Here is a 24,935-nt window from a genome sequence, read left to right on the forward strand (position 1 = left end):
TGGTGCTAAGAGGCAAGAGGGAGACAGGGGGTGCTGGAGATGGGCCCCTTCAATCGCACTGTTTTCTTATTTACAATTGACCAGGTTGTGGCTCCATGCTGACAAATGGCACTCCAGGTTTCTGCCTCTGCATAGTGCTGGAACCTGATGGCAGCCATCAGAATTTTTAGTAAATATGCCACCAGCACTCCAGTCAGATCAGTATACTGCTTTTTTAGGAACATTGTTGTTTGTCAAGTTTGTGCTGGTAAGCACTGAGAGATTATACCTCTCAGCATCCATGTAGTGTGAAGATGCATAGATTAAATGGCTGAAAATGTGGATGGTACATTATGCAGTATACGAAGGACAACAGAAATCGCATTGCAGTTGGATGCGTCAACTTTCTGCTCGCTTATGTGTACTTTATGATCAAGAGGTCTTTTTTTAACATGTTTATTTATGTTATTTATAGTCTGCCTTTCTCACTGGGACTCAAGGTCGATACATTCAACAAGATAGGACATTCAATAAACAATGAAATAGGATTTGCGTTTTAGAACCAACCAGGAATCTAAAACAGAACTGAAGCAAAGCCTAGAGTGTTAAATGGACACATTAAATGATTCAAAATTGCATAATAGAATCCAACACAGCAAACTATACACCATAGTACAGACCACAGTTCCCTAATAATTTGTCCAAGTAACTCTGTGAATCATTTTATATAGTGCTATCCTATTGCCTATATAAAAAACCGTCTTGAATCATTCAGTTTTGCATAATTTGAGGAAAACCAGGAGAGTGGACACCTTCCTGATCCTTTCAGACAGACCATTCTACAACATGGGTGTGACAATGGAAAAGACATTTGTATGGTCCATTGTTAATTTTGTCCATTTGCAGATTGGCACCTGTAGAAGGCCCTGCTCAGATTGATGAAGCTGTCATAGTGGTGCATAGGGGGGAGAGACTGTGTTGAAGAAATGGGGGGTTGAGACCATGAAGGCCTTTATATGTGATAAAGGCCTTTATATGTGATAACCAGTACTTTAAATTGAGCCTTGTAACTGACTCAGAATGAGAGTAATATGTATGCTCCATCTAAGAACATAAGAACAAGCCAGCTGGATCAGACCAGAGTCCATCTAGTCCAGCTCTCTGCTACTCGCAGTGACCCACCAGGTGCCTTTGGGAGCTCACATGCAGGAGGTGAAAGCAATGGCCTTCTGCGGCTGTTGCTCCCGAGCACCTGGTCTGTTAAGGCATTTGCAATTTCAAATCAAAGAGGATCAAGATTGGTAGCCATAGATTGACTTCTCCTCCATAAATCTGTCCAAGCCCCTTTTAAAGCTATCCAGGTTAGTGGCCTCGATAATAGGTCTCGATAATAGCCAAGCTGTGACGTTCCTCACCAACTGGAGTTTCCAAATTGATTCTGAGGAGAGACTAGTGTATAGTGAATTAACAGTAGTCTAATCCCAAAGTTATCATGGTGTGAATCCAGGTGGACGGATCAGCCATATCAAAGTCTGGTGCCATCCACTTAGGAAACAAAGCATTTAAAAAACCCCTCTTTTTTGCAACTGTAATGTACTTCTGTATTAATGTACTTCTCCAGGTGCAGGACTCTACTGCATCACAAGGAGATTTAGATAAAGATACATATAGCCATATATTTATGACAGCCACACCACAAAACGGCAAACGATTTGGCCTAAGGATTAAAAAAAAAAAGATTGAAAAGACAGAAATTGTGCTCTGTGGGACCTACAGGACAGGTCTCAAAATGATAATTGGTCTCCAGCCTTGTCAATAGCTTCAAGGAGCTTGAAATTCTGTGTTTCTACTGCAACCCCAACAGATTCCAAGCAGAGCATATGTTTGGAATCCCAAAATCCTAGATCGTTCCAGAATCCAATAGGATCCATGATCTCCCATGAGCAGATCATTTTAACAGTGCTCCCTCTGCTGGAGGGTGTTGGGGCCACATTGCCCTTGGTTTTGAATAGGTAGTGATCAGATCATAGTTCAGGCCAAATCTCCAGCCCTGAAATCAAACCTGCTCTCAAAGATTCGGGGCAAAAGATTAGGTATGACCTGTTCCATTTGTTGGGCCAGTTAACGATTCGATAGAGACCCAAAACAGTTATAAATACCTGGGCTGGCCTCAATGGGGTATCCTCAGCATGAATGTTAAAGTTCTCCAGAATGAGTCTGGGCATCTCCAGGACTAAGAACAGATACTAAAGGGGAGTCAGTATTTTTGTATGGTTGAGCTGTTCTTCAAAGACAAGGAAATTCCACTTACTAACATACTTCCTTGTGCAACTGATGGAACACCATCAATGACCAGTTGGTATCATGGGTATGTTGCATATAAAAAGCAGTTCCAAACTTTTTTACTATTCACTGTATCATTCATTACCAACATCTAGTTGCAAAAAATCTCAGTGATGGCTTTCACAAGTCATGGCATATCGTCATAACTGCAGATAATAAAATTAAACCCTATGCTCTCAATGATTGGCTACTCTGGAAGAATGATGAAGATTTGGAACATTTGCTACTTCACAATGAAGTTTGTTGGCTATTAATAAGCAACAGTCTAATTAGCTTATCAGGAAAAGTAACACCAGGAGGTTCATCTGTCCTCTTCAGTCTCTTCCCTGCGGTTCTTCCTTAGGAGCGTCATGCATGAGTGTATCTCCATCCACATGGGATAGGCTGATGTCCAGATTGACAATGCTTGCTGGGAGCTCTGCTGTCTTGAACACAGCATCCAGCCTGACGGGCAGATGCTCAGCGGCACATTCTTCAATGAAACGGGGGCTGGCAAGCATGTCCCCAGGGCAGCCGCTGTGGACTTAGAGTCAACAGTGATTGATGAGGTGCGCACTGAAATGTATTGCCAACTCCTTCACCCTGAAGAACTTACTACTGGCAAGGAAGAGGATGCTATCAACTCTGTCTAGGGCCACTACACCATTGGCAAGGAGATCATTTATTTGGTTCTAAATAGGAAGCTGACTGACCAGTGCCCAGGTCTTCAGGGCTTCCTGGGCTTCCACAGCATTGGAGGTGGCATTGGCTCTGTTTTTACTTCCCTGCTGATGGATCACCTGTGTGTTGACTATGGTAAGAAGTCCAAGCTGGAGTTCTCCACCTACCTGGTTCCTCAAGTCTCCAAGGCCATCTTCGAGCCCTACAACTCCATCCTAGCCACCCACACAACCTTGGAGCGTTCTTACTGTGTCTTCATGGTAGACAATAAGGCCACCTATGACATCTGCTACAGGAACCTTGTACATCAACCTCAACTGCCTCATTAGCCAAATTGTGTCCTCCATCACAGCCTCCCTGTGATTTGATGATGCCCTGAAGGTAGATCTGACAGAATTCCAGACCAATTTGGTGCCCTATCCTCACATCCGTTTTCCCCGCCCACCTATGCCCCAGTCATCTCTGCTGAGAAAGCTTATCATGTAGCAGAGATCACCAATGCTTGCTTTGAGCAAGCCAATCACATAGTTAAATGTGACCCTTGCCACAGTAAATACATGGCCTACTGCCTGTTGTACCAAGGTGATGTTGTCCCCAAAGATGACAGTGCTAATATTGCCACCATCAAGACCAAGTGTAGCATCCATTTTGTGGACTGGTGCCCCACTGGTTTCATAGTTGGTATCAAATACCAGCTCCCCACAGTGGCCCCCAGGGGTGACCTGGCCAAAGTACAGTGTGCTGTCTGCATTCTGAGCAGCACCATGGCCATTGTGGAGGCCTGGGCTCGCCTGGACCACAAGTTTGACCTGATGTCTGTCAAGCTTGCCTTTCTCCACTGGTACATAGGGGAGGGGATGGAGGAAGGAGAGTTCTTGGAAGCTCGGGAAGACATGGCTGTCCAAGAGAAGGATTATGAAGAGACTGGAGTGGATTCTATTGAAGAAGGGGAGGAGAGGAATATTAAGCCTGCTGTCCTGTGTCTTTCTGCTGCATGACTCATCTCCATGTCTTTTCTAGCTTGACACACTTTGCTAATTTGTTAACTGGGGGAGTGTTACTCTGAAAGAGTTCAGCAGTCTTCACTAGGATGTCTTGCCATTTCACTATGTGATTGCGTTGATTTTCTGTGTGTAAATGTATCATGTCTGTGAAATGAAAGGCTATTAACAAATAGGCAACAGTCTGATATACTTCTTCAAACGTTTAAAAACTGTTGTGGAGTTATTTGAAGATATTGTTTTGCTCAATGATGAACTCAAAGAGCTGACATTGCAAGACACCACTTATCAGTTTGCAAAGCTCAGTGAAATGAATTTGCAATTGCACTGAAGTTGGGTTAGTCTTATGGCCAAATCTGTCATCTTTGCATTTATTTCAAAGTTAACTCTGTTCAAACGCAGTATAGACTAGCACGAGCTACTCCACTTTCCAAGCCTGTCTAAACTAGATGACAAAGGTGGGAGACAAAGTAATCTGGAAGTTTTTTTGTGATCATTTGGACATACTGCATGAAGAGATGTCTGAATGATTTGAGGATCTTCTATCAATGGAAATTCCATTTTGGGTCCTAAATCCATTGTCAGATACTGAGCAAGTTAGAGTAGTGGAGGAAAAGCTAATTGAGTTACAAAATGACATTGAACTGAAGTCAAAGTTTAAGGAATTGTACCAATTGTTTTGGTTACGGAAGGAAATTTCTGATCACTGTCCAGCCCTGTTGACAGCAGTTAAGAAACTCTGTGTTGCATTTCCAATATGACATTTGGTGGAATGTGGTTTTAGTGCAGCCACAGAGGTGTATCTGTGGAGGCGAGAGGGTCGGGGGGGTGCATTTTGGTCCCCCTGCCGCTGCTACCACCAACCCGCCAACCTGGGCATTAGGGATAAGGCTCTGCCCCCAGTGTTTTGCTGGCTGGTGCCACTCGGAGGGTGCGCCACTTGGAGGGAAGAAAAGGTTTGGGGGTTTTTGCCAGGGTGGCGGCAGGGGGCTTGACATGGCACCTGAGGCTTGCCCCAGTTGTTGCTTTGTGGCAATACGCCCCTGTGTAGTCATCCAACTTCTCTCCAAGCAAAGAAATTGACAACAGATTAGTGAATATGGTGATTTAAAAGTCCTGCTGAGTGATTTTAAACCAGACATTGGGAAACTGGCATGATTTCGTCAAGCCCATCCATGGCATTAAGAATTTACTGAATTGTAAAGCAGTTACTAAATGTGGTGTCAAAGATTGTTGCTAAATGATTATCAGACTTTGAAAAGCTGGATCACTGTATCATGTTCATCCATTTTGTTGAATAAATTAAACTGAAATTTTAATTGCATTTTGAATAAATATGCCAATTATATGTTACTGTTTTGAATTTTATTATCTTCCTTCGTGGGTTATGCAAGCAGCTGTTTTTAATAAGTCTGGGGATGAAAAAGTTGGGAACCACTGGTCCACCCCTTTTGTTACAGACATGTAAGGGGAAAGACTCTCTGGAACTCTCAATTAAAATGTCAACCTAGTGTGCAGCTGCAATGAAAAGGGCAAACTCCATCCTGAAAAGCATAAGAGATTGAAAATTAAATGGCCCATATTGTTATATCCTTTCATAAAGCTGTAATGCAGCCTCATTTGGATTGGTGTGAGCATTTCTGGTTGCCACGTCTCATAAAGGACTCTGCAGAACTGGGAAAAGTACAAATGAGGGCCACAACTACAATTAGGGGTTGTAGGAGAGACAGGAGAGTCTGTGACTTCTTGGTCTAGAAAAAGAATGACTAACGGGAGACAGGATAAAGGTTTGTGAAATCATTCATAGCGTTTAGAAAGTGGATAGAGGAAGCCTTTTCTGCCTTTACCTTAATATGTTGACTTGGGGCACCCAATGAAATTGTTGGGAAATAGGTTCAGGAAAGATAGAAGGAAATGCCCCTTTACTCAATGAGTCATTAAATTGTAAAATTCAGTGCCAGGGGAGATAGGAAAGGTCCATGAATGGATACTAGCCATGGCTGCTAGTAGCCTCCATATCCAGAATCAGCAAACCTCTGAATTCAGTTGCTGATATATTCTTTTTAAATGAAACAGCCTCTGTGGCCCAAGGAAGGAAGATGGCTGCTGCCATGGGGTGGGGAAACCTGCTAAGTGGAAACCCAATTTTTGCTGGGCTGTACTGAGCTGCAATAAGGAATCCACAGAAGCACATCCCTGCCAGGTGGTAAGTTTTCTAAGAGCCTGATATTAGACATAATGGAGTTGACAGGTCTGACTTGTGGAGGGCACTGTCATTTTAAAAGGATTTAAAAATGTTGCAAGGGCTTGATCATGATTGGGCCCACAGTGTGGCAGGCTGAGGTTTTCTTGTTATCGTCCCGCTCTCTTCGCTGCCCCCACCCCCACTCCCCGCGAGCCTTTTCAAGTGCTGCAATACCCCTGTGGCCATTTTGCCACTTGAAAGAAGGGAAATAAGAGCTCTTTGGCCTGCTACATTGCACCCTTGCTGCATTTCTAAATTATTTATAATGGGGGTGTTCATGGGTCAGATCTGTGGACACCATAATGTCTAGCTTGGCTCTAAGTCGCCTGCTCCTTTGAGCCTGTATCTTCCTACAGATGGTCACTCCCAGTAAATTCGTCCTTGGAGTTTACCCTTTGGTAAAAGGTTGTTTGTATCTTCACTTATGTCTCTCTATATTTGGTGGGTCTTCTTTCTCCTCTGCTTCTTTTCACCTCTCTTCCCTCCTCCACATAACAACTATGGGCAGGATATTGACCAGGGACAATATAGTCTTACGTGCTTTCCTTTGGGAAAACGCCAAAAAAAGTTTTATGTTTTTGACTAGCCTTATCACTTGGGTTCATGAAGGAATTTTCCCACTGGGAATCCTCCTGCAGCATATTGATAAGGAGTAATATTATCTTACATGTAGAGCAAGTGTCTTTGCAGTGCATTTGTGTTGCGTTGTACTGTACTAGAGGGCATGGTGCTGTTCATGGGATCTTGTCTTGCAGCAGATTTTGGTTTCTTGTCCCTTTAAAATGTTGTTAATTTTTAATAATGTTTATGGGCTTAGCAGCCTTTTTCAGACTCTTCTATCCCCACTATTGAATTTGGCAGAATTAAGATTGCCCATGTATTTTCAGCCAAATGTTCTAGTTGAACTCATAAGAGTATAATTTCATATTGAATCTTTTGGTTGACAGAGCTTCAGGAACCTGCCATCGCTGAGGAAACAGATGGAGTAGTCATGGATTGGCGATCGGAGGGGTAATCTTGGATGTCTAAGACTATATGTATATGTATATGCTGACATAGTGGGAATTCATTTGATGTTCTCATTCTGTCTACTCCAGTGATCTGTTTTTTTCAAGCACTTTATGCATCTTTGAAAAGGAAGATAAATGGCAATGCCTGTATTTATATTAAAAAAAAAGAAGTTGTTCACTATGACTTACATAATGTCAAATGTACTTGCTGGACATAATAAAAAAGTCCAGAAGAACAGGCTATGGGCTTATTATTGGAACAATTCATAATGTTTATACTGAATCATCAACTATTGTCTGCTAGAAAAACCTTTTCTGACTGAAGATTTTGAGGGGATTTCTTCATGTTCATCATCATACTTAACCCATCCCTGGACACAGCCAGGCTCAAGGTGACTTACATTCAAGTTTAAACAATACATAAGGTCAATGTAAGATAAAATAAGCTCATAGATGACCATGGATAACCTTCAGCCCAAAACAGGTATCCAGAAGGGGGATACTATAAATAGATGATACAGCCTATTAATATTAACAACAAGGCTCCAATTGTAAGTGGTCAGGAGGCCGGCACTGATACTATGACAGGAGGTGGAGGCCTCTACCAAAAGCTCAGTGGAACATCTGTCTTACAGACCTCGTGAAACTGAACAAAGTCCTGCAGGGTCCTGGTGTCAATAGACAGAGAGTTCCACCAGGCTGGATCCAGGGCTGAAAAAGTATTGGCTCTAGTTGAGGCCAGCCTAAAGTCCTTAGGGAACAGGGAACATCATGATGTAGTGATTTTGACATGATTTTACTATGCCAATAAAGGTTTTGTGGAATTATGAAGTCGGTACGGCGACGCAATGAAGAGACGAGACGCAGCAATATCATCTGGTGGAGAGAAGCCAGCGGCGGGCTAGCGCGATCCATGGATCTGGCTAATCTGCCGTACCGTGGTCCCTGGCACCTTTTATTAGGGTTTGGGGAAGGCGGGAGAGCGGGAGAAAGTTGTGCAATTCATGGCCTGCGAGGGCAGTGTACGTGCAGGAAGAAACGTCTCCGTCTGGGTCAATTCCACATCTGGGGGTCTTGTGACCCATGACTCAGGCATCTGGTGACCTGTGAGTCAGGGGGATCTTGTGATGTCCGTAGGTGGGAACCCAGGAGGGCACAGATGGCGCAGGCATTCCTGTGCACTTTCTGAGGCTCTACTGGGTCCGCTAACGCACCCCTACAGAATTAATCACTTCATTGGACTTGGCACCCTCCATTTTTAATGGGAGATTTCAGTGGCAAGACTAAAAAAAATACCAGGTGCCAACTAGCATAAACGTGGATTAATTTCCAAATTTAGAAGAAGAAGAGTTTGGATTTATATCCCCCCTTTCTCTCCTGCAGGAGACTCAAAGGGGCTTACAATCTCCTTGCCCTCCCCCCCTCATAACAAACACCCTGTGAGGTGGGTGGCTGAGAGAGCTCTGAAAAGCTGTGACTAGCCCAAGGTCATCCAGCTGGTGTATGTTGGAGTGTACAAACTAATCTGGCTCCCCAGATAAACCTCCACAGCTCAGGTGGCAAAATGGGGAATCAAACCCAGTTCCTCCAGACTAGAATGCACCTGCTCTTAACCACTACGCCACTGCTTTAGGGCGTTCTGTGTCAGTAACAAAAGGGTCCCTGAGTGGTAGGAGGTCTATGATTGTCTCTTTACAAGGTCTGTGTCCCTGTAAGGAGAGACCACCAGAGATTTATGGCCTCTTCAATATGGTTATAAATAGACAAGTGGAGTAAACACACTGCTGAATTGCACAGAAGCACGGCTTCTCCTGCATTAGAACACTATGCAACAATCCTTGCATGTAGTTTTAGCTAATTCCATCTAGAATGTGTTCTTGGTCCAAATTCAAAATTACAGCACTTTCTTTTTTTTTTTGGTATGTAACTTTTTAATTAAGACCTTAAAGACATACAACGATCAAACAAAGAGAAAAACACAAAATACACATAAAATGAGGAAAAAGAGAGGTCCCGCTTTTGTCTGCCCCAAATATAAAACAAACTTAAAAGTTTACTACTTGCTCTCTAGTTACAATTGTAAAATTAATTCTTAACTGTTATTATTACATACATTAGCCTTCATTGGCATAATCATAATAAATGTCACCCTTTATATAATTTTTCTTATTGTTCTATTCCTCAGATCCACAAATCATCAATTCTTTTTTTCTGTTTTACACAAAAAGACTCTCAAGGTTTTCCAATTATCAGTGAATTTCTATAAGTTCTTTTCTCTAAACAAAGAAGTGCTTTTAGCCATCTCCAGCAGTTCTAATAACATCACAAGCCATTCTATTGTAGGTATAGATAAGGTTTTCCATTTTTGTGCATATACCGTAATATTCGTTCTGCTGAGGTCATATATAAAAACACAGTTCCTTTAAAAAAAATCTGTCCATAAGGCCAAAAAGAAAGGTCTCTGGTTTCATTGGTATACAGTGGAACCTCGGTTTTCAGTGCCCTCGGTTTTCATCAGTTTCGGTTTTCATCGATTTTTTTCAGTGAAAAATTTGTCTCGGCTTTCATCGATTTGCCTCGGTTTTCATCGATTTGCAGTAAAGTGCAGAGGTTTGTGGAGAAAAATCTCCCAGACAAAGCTGTTGCAGGCCGTGTCTGCAACTTGTTTAATGACAAATGTCTTGCCCTATTTCAGACAAATTTTAAAGCGGTGTCAGAAACAGACCTCTTTGAACAGCTTTCTGGTACGACATTGGTCCACTGGCTCTGAAGCTGGTTCTAGTGTTAGGCCGTTTCCGCACGGGCATTAAATGGTGACCTGGAGACGGCAAAAACGCCGTCTCCAGGCCGCCATTCGCACGGGGGGCACAGCTGCAACGCAGCCACGCCGCCCTCGCGCCGCCCTGAAGCCGGCATTTCCCCAGAGCGCTTCCCAGCGCTCTTTTTGGGGAAACACCGCCGTGAAGCCGCTGCCGAGCGAACGGCAGCAGCTTCACGGCGCCTCCCCCACCCGGCACTTACCTTGTCCCTGGGCCTCCGGCGCGTCGCCGAGGCCTGGGGACACGCCTCCCTGCCCTGGAGCAGGCGCGCAGGGCCAGGGGGGCGTGTCCCCAGGCCTCGGCGACGCGCCGGGGGCCCGGGGACATGCCGGGTCGGCCGGGTGCCGGCGCTCCGTGGCGCCGGCTGCCCAGCTGTTCCCAGGACCGTCCATGCGGACGGTCCCAGCGTCGTCGGGTCGGCGGCGGAAACGCCGACCCGGCCATTTCCGCCTTCATGCGGAAACGGCCTTAGTGTTTGTTACTGTTTTCAGCATTAAACACTATGTTTATTCACCAAAAATGTGTTTTTGGTATGTTTTTTGGAGCGCCTAGAACAGATTAATTGGATTTACATTGATTCCAATGGAAAAGTTTGCCTCGGTTTTCATTTGTTTCGGTTTTCAGCGATTCTTTTCAGACAGATTACCAATGAAAACCAAGGTTCCACTGTATTAGTCTTAAAGTCTTCTGAATTTTTGAATGTATTTATATTTAATGTTTTTAAATTTTTTACAAGTCCACCATAAATGCTAAAAAGTCCTTCATGATGTTCAGATCAGAACCAAAGCATTATCTGTGCCAGTGCAGACAACACTCCTTCCTGCTGTGTCAGTGGACTGGGGGGGAAGCCTTGCCAGTCCTCGTGGCTGTGGTAGCAGTGGGGGGAGAGCCACATTGGTCCCACCAGGAGCTGATCTGGGTTTACCACAAGGTTTCAGTGGAATAACGCCATCTAACAGGCCCTGCAGAACTGCATAAGGCCCCACAGGGCCCAGATCTCCTCAGACAGAGATTCCACCAGGCTGGGGCCAAGGCTGAAAAAGCCCTGACCCTGGTTGAGGTCAGCTGGACTTCCTTGGGGCCACAGGGACCACTAGTAGATTCAAATTTGTTGAGCGGAGCAATCTTTGGAGGGGATATACCGAGAGATACAGCCCCTCAGGTACGCTGGTCCTATAAAGTTTACGGCTTTGTATGTCAATGCAGGAACCTTTAATCTAATTCGGTGCTCTACCTGAAGCCAGTGCAGCTGGTGGAGCACAGGTTGTATGTGGATCCCATGAGGACCCTCACTGATGCATTCTGGACAAGTTGGAGCTTCCAAAGAATGGTAGCCCTCCAACCAAGGGATCCCCAATCTTGTTGAGCCTGTGGGTGCCTTTGGAGTTCTCACATAATGTGATGAGCGCAGCACAAAATGGCTGCTGCAGGAGGTGTAGCAAGCCACAAGATGTTGCCTTTTACTTTTTGTCACATAGTGAAGATCCTTGTGCTGTGGTGGTTGCTGCTACAAAAACAAAAAAAAGTTTTTTAATCTGCACAGTCAAATTTCCAATGGCCTATCAGAAACCTTGTGGTCAAGAGCCCCACGTACTCCTGCCCGCTTTCTGCAAACACTTGATAGATACCAGGAAGGGTGTTTGCACATGTTCACAGGCATCTTGTTGGAAGCCCCTGAACTGACTGTTCTAGCTGGGGTTGCCAGAGACTAAATCTGTGACCTTCTGCATGCTAAGCCACAGCCCCTCCTCTATGAGGCCTACTGTGAGGTAATGGATTTTGGCTGCTATTATGGGGAACTAGAAGGGATTGATGGGCAAATCTGATCTACAGGATCCAAGCCACTAGGACAGCAGTGGCGAACCTATGGCACGGGTGCCAGAGGTGGCACTCAGAGTTCTTTCTGTGGGCACGCATGCACAGAGTTCGTCATGTGGGGGGGCGGAAAATCACACACACACACACATCTAGGCTGGCCTGGGCATGATCCTTTACCTGGGAGTAAGCTCGGTTGCTGGCAATGGGGCTTGCTTCTGAATAAACCCTCCTAGGGTCGTGATTCACCCATTTGAAGCGTTGAACAGTTGCTTCACCAAGCTTAGTCCTGAGTAACGCGTGCCTCGGAGCCAACCGTTTTTTCTAAACTAAAACCTCAGTATTCAGGTTAAATTGCTGTGTTGGCACTTTGTGATAAATAAGTGGGTTTTGGGTCGCAATTTGGGCACTCGGTCTCAAAAAGGTTTGCAATCACTGCACTAGGAGGCTGTCCTGTGCAAGCTCTGTTGCGGTTAATTGCACAAGGGCTCTTTTATCAAGATAAGGTTCATACTGTGTTTGAATTCTCATGTATTCTGGGGGCACAGCGTATTGTCTGTTGTAAGTCACTTTAGGCGTGCTTGTCAGGGAAAAGTGGAACAAAACGTTTAATAGTATTGAAAACTTCCTAGTTGGAAATTCCCACTGTGAATTGGGGGCCGAAGGAATGTTTCAACCTTGAACACATAAATGTCTTGGGCTGACCTGGGTTACTATTTCATACGGTTATGGGAAGATAGAAAGCATGTGCCCCACACTTAAGAACTGAACTATATACCTATATATATTCAAGGTAGAGGAGCTTAGTTCTTCCTTTTCATGTGTCCCCCGAAGACAAAAACAAAAGACAGATATTGCATTTAAATTAAAAATGGGTCTCCTGTTGCAGGAAGACTTTGAGTCTAAAAGGCTACAGATTAGCAGGGACCACTGAATGAGCATGGCATAAGGCAGCACGGGGGCAGGGTACATACGTATTAGGGCCTAGTGCCACCCTTGCGTGTGTAAGTCTGTTATGAAATCCTCAGCATCTTCAGCTAAAAGGATCTTGCGTAGCAGGGCTGAGAGACAGACCTTCCTCTGGCTACGATCATGGAGAATAGTTGCTAGCCAGTGCTGGGCTAGCTGGACCTAGCTCCCTTTATTTAATAGGGTGAAACTCTGACCCCTTCTGCACATGCAGAGTAATGCACTTTCAATCCACTTTCACAATTGTTTGAAAGTGGATTTTGCTATTCTGCACAGTAAAATCCAGCTGCAAAGTGTGGAAGGGGCCACTGTCCGTGACAGCAACTGCCCAGGCACAACACGCATCTGTCTAGTTAAAAGGTTATTAAGCTGAACAAGTCCCCGACGTCTTAAGACCCTTGCTACCAGTCTTGAAAATAGCTCTGTGATAGACTTTGGAGCCTTAAGTCTGGTTGCCAACCTCCAGGTGACGCATGAAAAGCTCCCGTTTATCAGTTCCCATGGGAAAAGCAGCAGCTTGGGGGTGCGCTGTATGGATGAGGTCCCTCTTCCTTCACAAGCCCCCCCCCTCAGACTCCACCCCAAAATCCCAAGAGTTGGCACTTCTATATGTTTTTGGAAAAGGCATATAGTTTGGAGAAAGTCCGCTGGATTACCTCTCCAAACATACATAGAGGTGAGACTGCAAAATATTAACCAAACGGGGCCTAGTTTATTTAAAAAAACAGCCTGCTGTAGTGGTTAAAAGCAGGTGGATTCTAATCTGGAGAACCAGGTTTGATCCTCCCCTACCTCCTGAGTGGCAGAGGCTTATCTGGTGAACCAGATGTGTTTCCGCACTCCTACATGCCTGCTGAATTACCTTGGGCTAGTCACGATTCTCACAGAACTCTCTCAGCCCCACCTACCTCACAAGGTGTCTGTTGTGGGGAGGGGAAGGGAAAGGGGCTTGTAAGCCACCTTGAGTCTCCTTTACAGGAGAGAAAGGTGGGGTATAAATCCAAATTCTTCCTCTTCTATAATAACGTTAGCCGAGACTTTTGGGTAGAGATCGGAGCAGCAGATGGCTCTTCACGGCATGATCCCTGTCTGCTGTTTCTCCAATATCAAGGCACTGAAGGGAAGACGGCTGGGGAAGCCGTCGGCCGCCCTGGCGAGCGCCGAGCGCCCTTTGGTATCCGGCCCTAGTAGACTGCCGCTGTTGCAGTGCGCAGGAACTGCAGGGAGAGAGCGCGGGGACGCCCGGGCGCACACCAAAGCTTCCAGCGCAGATTTCCATTCTTTTGCTGCTGGCTTTTGCAAATCCGGAACGTGCTCCTACTACCTCTGGTGCTGCTTCTTTGCCCGGAGGAAGCCACCCCGTCTTCGCTGGGCCCTGCTGCTCTTTGCAACCCCCCAACCCCCCAGGCTGGCAAACGCCCAGCATGAGAGGCGAAGGAGGAGTCTGCAAGGGAGGAGTCGCTGTCTGCTCTGCAATCGGGCAGCAGCAGCAGCGAACGGGGGGTGAACCGCTTTCCGCCTGTCTGGTCTCTTCCCTCGCTCGCTTTGCGTCTCCCTCGAAGATTGCCCCGGTGTTTCTTCCGTGCCGAGGCACCGATCTAGACACAGGTAAAGCGGGTGGAAGAAATGAAGGAGCTGAGATTCCTCGGCAGGCTTCTTGGGAGTGCTGGTCGCAGCTGCCGGGGAGGAGCAGGCGGGGAAGGGGGCGCGCAGAAGGGAAGGGAGTTCCACTTTCGCGAGCCCGCTTGTTACACAACACGGTTTGGGCACGGAGGCTCCTAGAGCAGGCGAATCAGCCCCTCTCCGCTGCCTCCAGGACACCTGATGTAATTGCGGGAAGGAATACGGAATTCTGAGGGCCAGGATTTAGTTTGTGGAAAGTGAGGAGCAAGAGTTTGATCCCTTCTGGAAGTTTTTTTTCCCCCCTGAGGAGTCAACCAGAGTTAAGGCTCAGACCCATAACCTCTTTTCCAAAGGCCTCTCAGTCTCTGGCCGTGCATGCATAATCGTGAAAAAGGTATCTGAGCATGGACAGAGCGTCACTTTCCTGACCCTGAGGCACTACAACCAGCCGAATATAGACGGGATTAGGAGGCAACAGAGACAGGACCCTGTAATTATTTGAAATTACTCTGCCAGTTTGTTACAACTAAGTGCAAATTGCGTTACAGTGTGACTGAGTTGGGAAAGTAATGTTGGCAAACATGGATATTTGCTCTGAAGGAAGAATGACCAAATTTCTTTTGTTGCAAATGTTTTGGAAGTAATGGCATGTAGAAAACCCTTGAGCTGTTTCTAATATTTTTTTCCTCTGTGGTTCTTGAATGCTGCTTTTAACTTGCAGAGGGTTGCCACCGTCTTTCTCCTCGAGGGAGGATGCCTGTTACTTTTTTCCCCTGTAATTTGTTCAATTCCTGCTGCACTGGTTTTATGGGATTTACGGCCCAAACTTATGCAGAGGGAACTGTCACTTGAATGCTTAGTTCTGACTCCTTCTAGATTACAAAATCCAAGTGGCTATTATTACGAAGGGCCCCACAAAATCAAAAGAGAGAAGAGAAAATGAAAGTAACCACCCACTTACCCAGTTTTCCATATAGTGAACATAACTCAGGGAGCTGCTCACGCAAGAGCCAGTGTACTTATGGTGGTTAGAACGTTGGACTAAGACCAGGGAGGTTGCCTGGTTTCATAGATTAAAATCTACACAATTACATTTGCTTCAATTAGTTCACAATTTCTGCAGATTTAATTACAACTAGTTAATTCAAGAATTCTGAATATGTTGCAAAGATGTACCAAGGGTTGAAACAGATGCTTTGTTATATCTTGACACTAGCAAAATAGTTGCAAACTGCTCCATTCATTTTACTTTTGGTCCCTTTGGGCTGCTTTTTATTTACGAATTATTTATTTAGGATATTTTGGCCTGTCCTTTCTCCAAGAACCTCAGCCTTCCCTTCTCTATTTTATCCTCTAGCAACAATCCTGTAGGGTAGATTAGGATACCTTGCAAGCTTCCATGGTAGAAGAATTAGGATTTGAACGTGGGTCTCACATATCCTAGTCTAGCACTCTAACCACTACTCCAAACTGTGAGGTTCCTCAGACTTGATGAATGTTGGGAAGCAGCCCTGAATTAACCATTAAGCAAAATGAGCATGTGCGTAAGGCTTCAAGTAAAGAGAGCAGAGTTTTTTTCAGTACCACATTTACAGTGGACCTTGGTGCAATGTTGCAGCTGAACCAAGGCCCATAAAAAGAGGGCCCCACAGTAAATGAAATTATATTAATACAATTACAGTATTGAAAAGGTTAATCATATATTTTAATCTTGGGAATACAACATAAATTGGAATGTGAAATTGCCACATGGTCCACAGAGCCAGAGCAACCTCAGCTCACTTTAGAACATGTTCAGTACAACAGTATTTGTCGAGCATAATGTCACTTATGAGTGAAGCAGGCAAGCGGCGCTCAATTGCTCACTCAAGAAGAAGAGTTTGGATTGATATCCCACCTTCCTGTCCTGTAAGGAGATTAAAGGTGGCTTACAAACTCCTTTCCCTTCCTCCCCCCACAACAGACACTTTGTGAGGTAGGTGAGGCTGACAGAGTTCTGAGAGAACTATGACTGGTCCAAGGTCACCCAGGAGTGTGGAAATACATCTGGTTCACCAAATAAGCCTCTGCCACTCAGGTGGAGGAGTGGGGAATCAAGCCCAGTTCTCCAGATTAGAATCCACTTTCTCTTAACCACTACACCACGCTGGCTCTCAGCATGCCACAACAGTCAGCATGCCACAATAACATGCTGGGGTACCATAATCTTTTCAGTGCTTGGGGCCTTTAATCTGACCGTGTTGGGAAGGTACAATTTTGTCAGTGTCTCACAGAAACCAACCCTGCTCAAAGTTACACCAACAGAGATCCCCATGCAGACATGACCGTTGGTTGATTCCTTTAATCTTAGTACATTGTTTCATCTGAATATCTAAACCAGATCAGTGAAACCTGGCCTGCCAAGTTCACCAGATACCTGCAAGGTGCATCACACCCTTTCTCTATTTTTGAAGCCCCAGGTAGGCAGCAGAAAATTAATTGAACTCTTAGCAGACTACCATATATGGATGGTGGGCTGTATTTGACTTGGGAGGAGAATACCACCAGTTACGCAGACTTACCCATAGCAATGGGTAAGGATTGGCTGCATGCCAGGATATGAAGGGGTTTGAAGGGGATGCTTAGTTTCAAAATCCTCTCATGTCTTGGTATAGTTACAATTTAGGGTATGAGAATTAACAAGATTTACAGTGTAATCTTATGCAAGAGTAATCCAGTCTGTTAATTTCAGTGGGCTTGGATGGGAGTCATTCTGCAGAAGATCGCCCTGTTAATATCCTCATAATCTGTTTGGAGATAATGTCTGTAGAGCTGTGTCTTAATCCCATTTGCAGGGGAGAAAATCACTCTTCCCATATGTTTCTCACAGATGGAGACATTTCTGTACATTTTGCATATGCTTTGGGGTGGGAAGGAGAACTGATACAGTGTTTACTAGTTTTTTTGCGAGCACTATTTGCGAGGTAAACTCAGTTGAAAGATAACTTACCTGTGACTTGCTTTACTTAGCCAAGTTCTGAACACGAACCATCCGCATTTAAGCCATAGTGCTTAGCTTGCTGTACTTTGCCATTACTGTGTTCCTCTCTGTTTTGGAAGCCAAACAGGCTTCCTTGTTTTGGAAGCCAAACAGTGCTTGCCTTGCTAGTATATGAAGGCGTGATGGATGGCTTATAGATTCTGAATACCTGAACCTTTATTTTCAAACAGCAGAGGTTAATAATTACTTCTACGCTGCCTTGAGCAGTAAGAGGACATTCCTACTGTGTTATCTGCCAAGGAGGAAGGGGTTTAAACTTCCTCTTTACTTTGGCCTCAGGCTTAGAAGCAAAATCACATCTATCCCATATTCATTTGCAGTAAGAAAAAGAAGGCGGGGAGGCTGCCTTTGAAAAAGGATACTCTAACCCAGGGGAAGGGAACCTTTAACACTCAAAGAGCCATTTGGACCCGTTTTCCATGGGAAAAGAAAACACTTGGAGCCGCAAATAATTTTTGACATTTAAAATAAAGATAATACTGTATATATTGGGGGTTTTTTACCTTTTACTTCGCTCATTCTGAGAAGTGCATGGATGCGTCCGCCCTGCTGCCTGCAGGGCGGGCAAGGATGGGGCCAGCGGCTCGGCCTTGCTGGCTGCCGGAAAAGCGCCCACCCCGCTCCAACGGGGCAGGCGAGAGGGGAAGCCCACAGCGCGGCCCAGCCGGCCACGGGCAGTTGGTGCACCCACCCTACTGCCTGCAGGGCAGGCAAGGATGGGGCCAGCGGCTCGGCTTGTGGAGCCACAGTGCAAGGGCAGAAGAGCCGCATGCGGCTCTCGAGCCGCAGGTTCCCTACCCCTGCTCTACCCAGCCATTTATCCCCAGGAGGTTTAAATTAGCTATACTATGCTCCAGAATTTATGGGACAATGGTTTGCTTTGCTGGCTCACAGCTTCTGGTCCAACATTCTGTTTCTAGCAGCCACCAGCTAGATGCCTCTGGGAAGACTGCAGGTGGAGTACAAAGGGAATAGTCTTTTTGGTTTTTTATATACGTGTGCCCTGTATCTCTTATCTGCAGGTAAACTGTTTCTGAACCTGCAGATTATATTTAGCTTTCTTGGTCGATTGACAGAACTATCCTGAAAAGGAAAAAAAAAGCTATCTTGCAGCAGTGAATTCCATAATTGTGTATTGAGTCATTTCCTTCCTTTGTTTGTTTTAAATCTATTGCCTGATACATTTATTAGGCGACTCGTACTAATCAAACCTGTTTTGCGCATGCCAGGAAACAGCAATAAAATACTGGTGGATCCTCTAGCGATTATTTAACTATAAACTGTCAGGAGTCAAGTATGAACTTGAGGGGAGAGACATGGCTCGCAGGGATTCCTTGTTTAAATCATTCTCTCTCTGGTGTCAAAGGGACTGTCCACAAAATATCTTCCACTATAAAAGCTTTTAAAAATTCCTTGATGTACATCTACATCTCCTTAGTTTATCACTGTTCCATTACTTCTTTGTTATAGATTTGACATTACTGAGCCCCCTCCCCCCGGGGGAAGGGGGAAAGCGGTCTATAAACCCAATAAACAAATACTGCCCCCCTGCATAATGTCAGTACTTTACTTGCACAACTGTACTCCAAGTGCGGTCGCACCATTTTGTGCGAAAGAGGGGGAAATATATTTACAAAAATATATTTACAAAATATATTTACAAAAACTTATCCAACGGTTCTGCAGACAAGCCTTACCCACCTTAGGCTAGTTAGGCAAACTACTTACAACTTCGTATCTGACGAAGGCAACATTGATTCTTGAACGTTCATACCCCAAAAATGGTGTTGGTCTCTTAAGTTGCTGCTGCACTCAAATCCATTTGCTATATTTTCTCACAAACTGTGAGAAAATATAGCAAATGGATTTGAGTGCAGTAGCAATGGCCCTACTACTAGGCAAGGTGTTGCAACTACCTGTTGACAGCAGATTTTCCGCATCGTCAAGGGCAGTGGAATGAGAGACAGAGCAAAGACTGGGCTCTATCCACCAGGAAACTCTCCTGTGCACCTAAAAAGGGAGGTTGCAAAAGTGGAACCTCCCCTGCAATTCCCTACTAAATTAAGAATGCATTAGGAAACGGGGATTTCCAAGATTACAAGCACAGCACCAGAGGCAGTAAGTTTTCTAAATCAACTACTATAGACTATAAGGATGGATGCAGTATTTTGGCATATGGGGTCAGCCTCATCATCAGCCAGCCGAGAGAAAGGAGTTTTGGTTTGTCAGAAAGGAAGGAGTTTTGAGAATGTCTTCATGACTATTTCAGCTTCCCTGAGGAAACCAGGGCCGGAGATGAAATCCAGATGTCTCCTCCCGCTCAGGTTCAAAAGAAGAACAAGAGAAGAGTTTGGATTTCTACCCCCCCCCTTTCTCTCCTGTAAGGAGATTCAAAGGGGCTTGCAATCTCCTTTCCCTCCCCCCTCTCCCCCAACAAACACCCTGTGAGGTTGGTGGGACTGAGAGAGCTCTGAAAAGCTGTGACTAGCCCAAGGTCACCCAGCTAGCATGTGCTGGAGTGCATAGGCTAATCCTCTTCCCCAGATAAGCTTCCACAGCTCAAGTGGCAGAGTGGGGAATCAAACCCGGTTCTCCAGATTAGAGTACACCTGCTCTTAACCACTACGCCACTGCTGCTCCAAGAAAAACAGACATGACATTTGTACTAGTTGCTTAAGCCCTACAAGCCAGGAAACCTAGACCTCGGCAAAGAGGCACATTTGCATAATGAATGTAACTCTGCATGACAAAGTTACAGTTGTGCAAGTAAAGTACTGACATTATGCAGGGGGGCAGTATTTATTTATTGGGTTTATAGACCGCTTTCCCCCTTCCCCCGGGGGGAGGGGGTTCAGTAATGTCAATTCATTATCTGTGTATTTCTAATAGTGTAACTAAATCAGTACCTTTTGATGTAATGTTTTGATTTAACTGTAAAACTAATATGAAAAGTTATTATTCTAAAAATGAAACATCATCTGTTTGTAAGTATTAAGATTACAGCATTAAGAATGAGTCTATGTAGAAACCCTAGTTTAAACCTATTTAAACCTAATTATAGTGACTAGTGATTTAAATTGTGATCATGGTTTAAATTTAATTGTGATCATGATTTAAATCAAATCCACCCTGAAAATTACAGTTGACTTTTGAACCTGGTTGCTTAGATGTTTTGATAGAGTTGTGTATAATCTGCATATCTGTAATCCCAAAAACTATCACCCTGGAGGGAAAATTAAGACAATTAAAGAGATGAGAAAGGAAAAGAGAAGGTGAAGGTAAAATGATACATGGTATGGAAGGAGAATGTGTGGAAGGAATTTTCTTGTGACTCCAGAACTCAGGGTCACCCAGTGAAATTGGCTGGCATTAGTTTCAGGACAAATAATAATTAAAAAAACATAAGCTCTGGAATCAAAGATGTGACGATTTCAGTGCCTTTTTAAAAAGCATTACACAAATTCATGATGGTGTGTCTGTAATAACTAAGGCTTTTATCTTGATTACAAGCTGGCAACCAGTATTGGTCTTCAATTACTTTGTACCATGGATCTAATGAAAGAGGTAGAGGTAAAGAGCCATTCGTGTAGAGGTAAAGAGCAGAAGACTCTAATCTAGAGAACTGAGTTTGATTTCCCACTCCCCCGCATGAATCCTGGTAGGTGACCTTGGCCCATCACAGTTCTCTTGGAACTCTCACAGTCCATGTGGAGGCAGGAAAAGGCTGATTTAGATGGGCATTTGGCCAGATGCATAGTGCTTCTCTTAGGTTTGTATATGTTTGCCTCTCTGTCTTTTGTTTTAACAAAGAACAAGTTTCTATCCCTTTTAGCTGCATATCTATGGCAGAATTTAAATGCAGAGGTGAGGACCGGGGAAGATTTGGGGCTTGCATTGTAAATAACCACTCTCTTAGCTACCTGTGTTGAGCAGGAACAGTCTCCAGGTAACCCAGTAGGGAGACTCTTGTACATTGGAATGGAGCCAGCTTTTTCTGTCAGACCATCAAAGTGCTACAATTTGATAGTAACATTGTGAGCAGGTGGGTTAATAGCAGTTTTTGGGAAACTGTTTGCAGGTCTGTTCTGTGTAGTTAGTCCTTTCCCTTCCACATGAAGAAGACTTAGGGCCCAAACCAGATGGGAGGGCGGCGGCGAATGGCTTATGGGAACGGCGGAGGCCCGCATTGGCGTGTATGTCTGCCCCACCAGCATGGTGTAGTAGTTAAGAACAGGTGGATTCTAATCTGGAGAACCAGGTTTGATTCCCCACTCCTCCATCTGAGTGGCAGAGGCTTATCTGGTGAACCAGATGTGTTTCCACACTCCTACATTCCTACTGGGTGACTTTGGGCTAGTCACACTTCTTTGGAACTCTCTCAGCCCCACCTACCTCACAAGGTGTCTGTTGTGGGGAGAGGAAGGGAAAGGAGCTTGTAAGCCACCTTGAGTCTCCTAACAGGAGAGAAAGGTGAGGTATAATCCCAAACTCCTCCTACTCCTCTTCTCCTTTTTCTTCTTTTTCTCCTTTATAGAGAAATATTGGACTTAAGAAGCCAATAGCTTGCGACCCTTAGCCAAAGAGTCAGGAATGCCAGCATGTCCCTGCATGTGCTTTGTTAATTACATGGGACTCATTATTCTGCTTTGACTTTGCCGTGGGATGTGTAGGTAGAGAAAGAGGGATTGTGTCACTTTTTTTGAATCGTCAGACTGCAAAGCTTTCTTACCAGCAACCTGTGGGGGTGGTGTTTCCTTTTCTCTTTCTTCCTCATTTTTGCTCACAGAAAAAGAGACATTTATCTAATTGGGGAAGACTCCCCCCCCCCCCGGCTTCCCCGCAGCCCAAAACAGCCTGTGGGTTTAATATGTTGCAAGCGTTTATGTTGCACAGCTGCACAGACCACAAGCAAGGATTCTCCCTCCTCTTTTCATCCTCAACAGCCTCTTCTCCAAAGGAAAGCAACCTGCCCAGTGTAAGGAATTCCATAGAAGCAGAAATAAAAGGCTCTTTGGTGAAAAAAGACCGTTTATTCAGACATCTTAGAAAGCTCAAGTACACGCAGTGGCAGGAATGACACTTCCCGCCAGAAGCACAGGTTATAACTCTATTCATCCCATCCCCCTCCCTGCTTCCCATGGGAACGGAGACCTCATCTCCCGCGCAGAGATAAAGTCTCCGCCGATGAAGCTGGCCCATCGCCCGGGCTGTGGAATGTACTCAAGGTTAGGCGGCTGCCCTTACCATCAACACCATTGAAACCTTTACACTCTGCCTCCCTTAAAGAAGACCCCTCCCCCCCAGGTTTATGCGGAAAGGCGCGGTGGAAAGCAGAAATAAGGGTGGGGCGTCAATATTTTCAGAATAAAACCATTGATTATACCCAGAGGAATATCCCACCCAAGAGACTAAATATTGCAAGCGTTTGCGATTAAAGCGAGAGTCCAGGATGGCGTCAATTTCGTAGTGCTTGTGGCCATCAATAATAGTCGGTGGGGTCTCTCCGGCGGGTCGTGCCAGGCATCAGAAGCGGGAGCCTCCTTGAGTAAACTGGAATGGAAGACAGGATGAATGTTACTAAGAGAGTTAGGCAAATCCAATCGGGCAGTGACATCATTAATCACTTTAGTAATCTGAAAAGGTCCCACGAATCTTTTGCCTAGTTTGGAAAATTTATGCACGTCTCTGAGATTTTTGGTAGACAAATACACCCAAGGGCCCACACGCGAGAGGAAAATCCGAGCGGTGCTTATCCGCTGCAGCTTTTGGGAGTCCTTAGCCTGTTGTAAAGCGGTCTGGACCGATTTCCATCCCTCGGCTAGGGATGAAATCCATTGTTGAAACTCTGGAGGATCCAAAGCTGTCGCGAGGTAGTTCGCGGCAACGGCGAGAACGAGCGACCAGACACAATTTCAAAGGGGTTTTCTTTGTACTGCTATGAGCCGCATTGTTATAGGCGTACTCCGCAAACGGAATGAGCTCGCACCAATTGTCTTGGTGGTAGTTGGTGTAACAACGTAAATACTGCTCTAGGGTTCTGTTCGTTCTCTCCGACTCACCGTCACTTTGAGCGTGGTAGGGCCGGCGACGCCGAAGGCGGCCCCAACAACCCCAAAAGCGCCTTCCAGAACTTTGAAATGAATTGGGGGCGGTCGGAGACCACCTTAAGCGGAGTGTAGACGGTAAACATGTTGAATGAACAGCCATGCTAACTTAGGAGCGGAGGGGATGGAAGCACATGGAATAAAATGGGCTTGTTTAGAAAATAAGTCCACCACCACCCACAAGACCGTGTTGCCATGACTTTCGGGCAAATCTGTAATAAAATCCATGGAGATGACTTCCCAAGGGCGGGAGGCCACGGAGAGGTTTCAACAGCCCATGGGGCTTTCGAATGGTTTTGGCTTCTGCACAAACAGAGCAGCCTTTAATATATCGCCTCAATGTCCTTGCGCATTGCGCGCCACCAGAACTGACGGCGGGCCAAATGCAGAGTTTTCAGAAAGCCAAAATGTCCAGCCGAGCGGGCATCGTGGCGAGCTTCAAGAACCTGCTTGCGGAGGGGGGGAGGCACGTACCAACACTCCCCCTCCGCCAAACTCCATTCTCCAAGCGCAATTGGGAGTCACTTTCCTCCGCTGGAGGCTCGTGCAGCCCGCCTCCTCAAGTTCCCGCGGGAAAGGAGAGACAGAGACTAGGAATGGGCGGTGAAGGAGGAGTGGGCGTTTGAGATCGGGTGACAACCAGTCCTAACTGGGAGGGGAGAGAGAACAGTCGCGTGGAATGTCTCGTTAAGGCAGCTCCACCCCTCGGGTAGGCTGGCGAGAGCCGGCGTCAGCCAGTTTATTGGTTTTCCCGGGGAAAAAATGGACTGTGAAAGCGAGAAAAGAAATCGGCCCAACGGAGTTGTTTTGCGGACATCTTGAGGGGTGGAAAGGGCGGCCAGGTTTTTTGTGATCCGACCAAACCTGAAAGGGTGTTTAGCCCCTCCAGCCAGTGGCGCCAAGTGGAAGTGCTACTTTGATGGCTGCAGTCTCTTTATCCCCACAGTCCAGTTGAGTTCAGCACCCGGAGAATTTCTTTGATAAATAAGCACACGGAACCAGCCTACCATCTTTATTTTTCTGCAACAGGGCTGCCCCATGCGCTTTGTCCGAGGCATCCATGTGAACCACAAACGGGAGATCTGGGTCAGGGTGCTTTAGGATAGGTTAGGTGGTAAAAGCAGACTTTAAGAGCTGAAAGGCTGTTTGACATTCTTCAGACCAGGAAAGGGGAGCCCCGGGCTTGGCGGACAGTGGATCTTTACCCTTAGTGCGTAAGAGGTCTGTGAGAGGAGAAGTCAGCTCAGCGAATTGGGGTATAAAGTCACGATAGAAATTAGCAAAACCCAGAAAAGATTGGAGTTCTTTGCGGTTGGTGGGGGCAGGC

At 45.5% G+C, this 24,935-nt stretch overlaps 1 protein-coding gene and 1 pseudogene across 1 annotated transcript in view; both read left to right on the forward strand.

The window, feature by feature from the left end:
- Nucleotides 1-2,672: 2,672 nt before the first annotated feature.
- Nucleotides 2,673-3,980, forward strand: LOC125437139 (annotated as a pseudogene).
- A 10,101-nt stretch (nt 3,981-14,081) lies between these two features.
- Nucleotides 14,082-24,935, forward strand: part of CAPN1 (calpain 1) — a 57,810-nt gene continuing 46,956 nt past the window's right edge. Inside the window, exon 1 of the mRNA XM_048515297.1 lies at nt 14,082-14,449. The gene's annotated coding sequence lies outside the window, so the exon portion shown is untranslated. The remainder of the gene's footprint in view (nt 14,450-24,935) is intronic.

This window comes from Sphaerodactylus townsendi, linkage group LG01, assembly GCF_021028975.2.
Source record: "Sphaerodactylus townsendi isolate TG3544 linkage group LG01, MPM_Stown_v2.3, whole genome shotgun sequence".
NCBI lineage: Eukaryota > Metazoa > Chordata > Lepidosauria > Squamata > Sphaerodactylidae > Sphaerodactylus > Sphaerodactylus townsendi.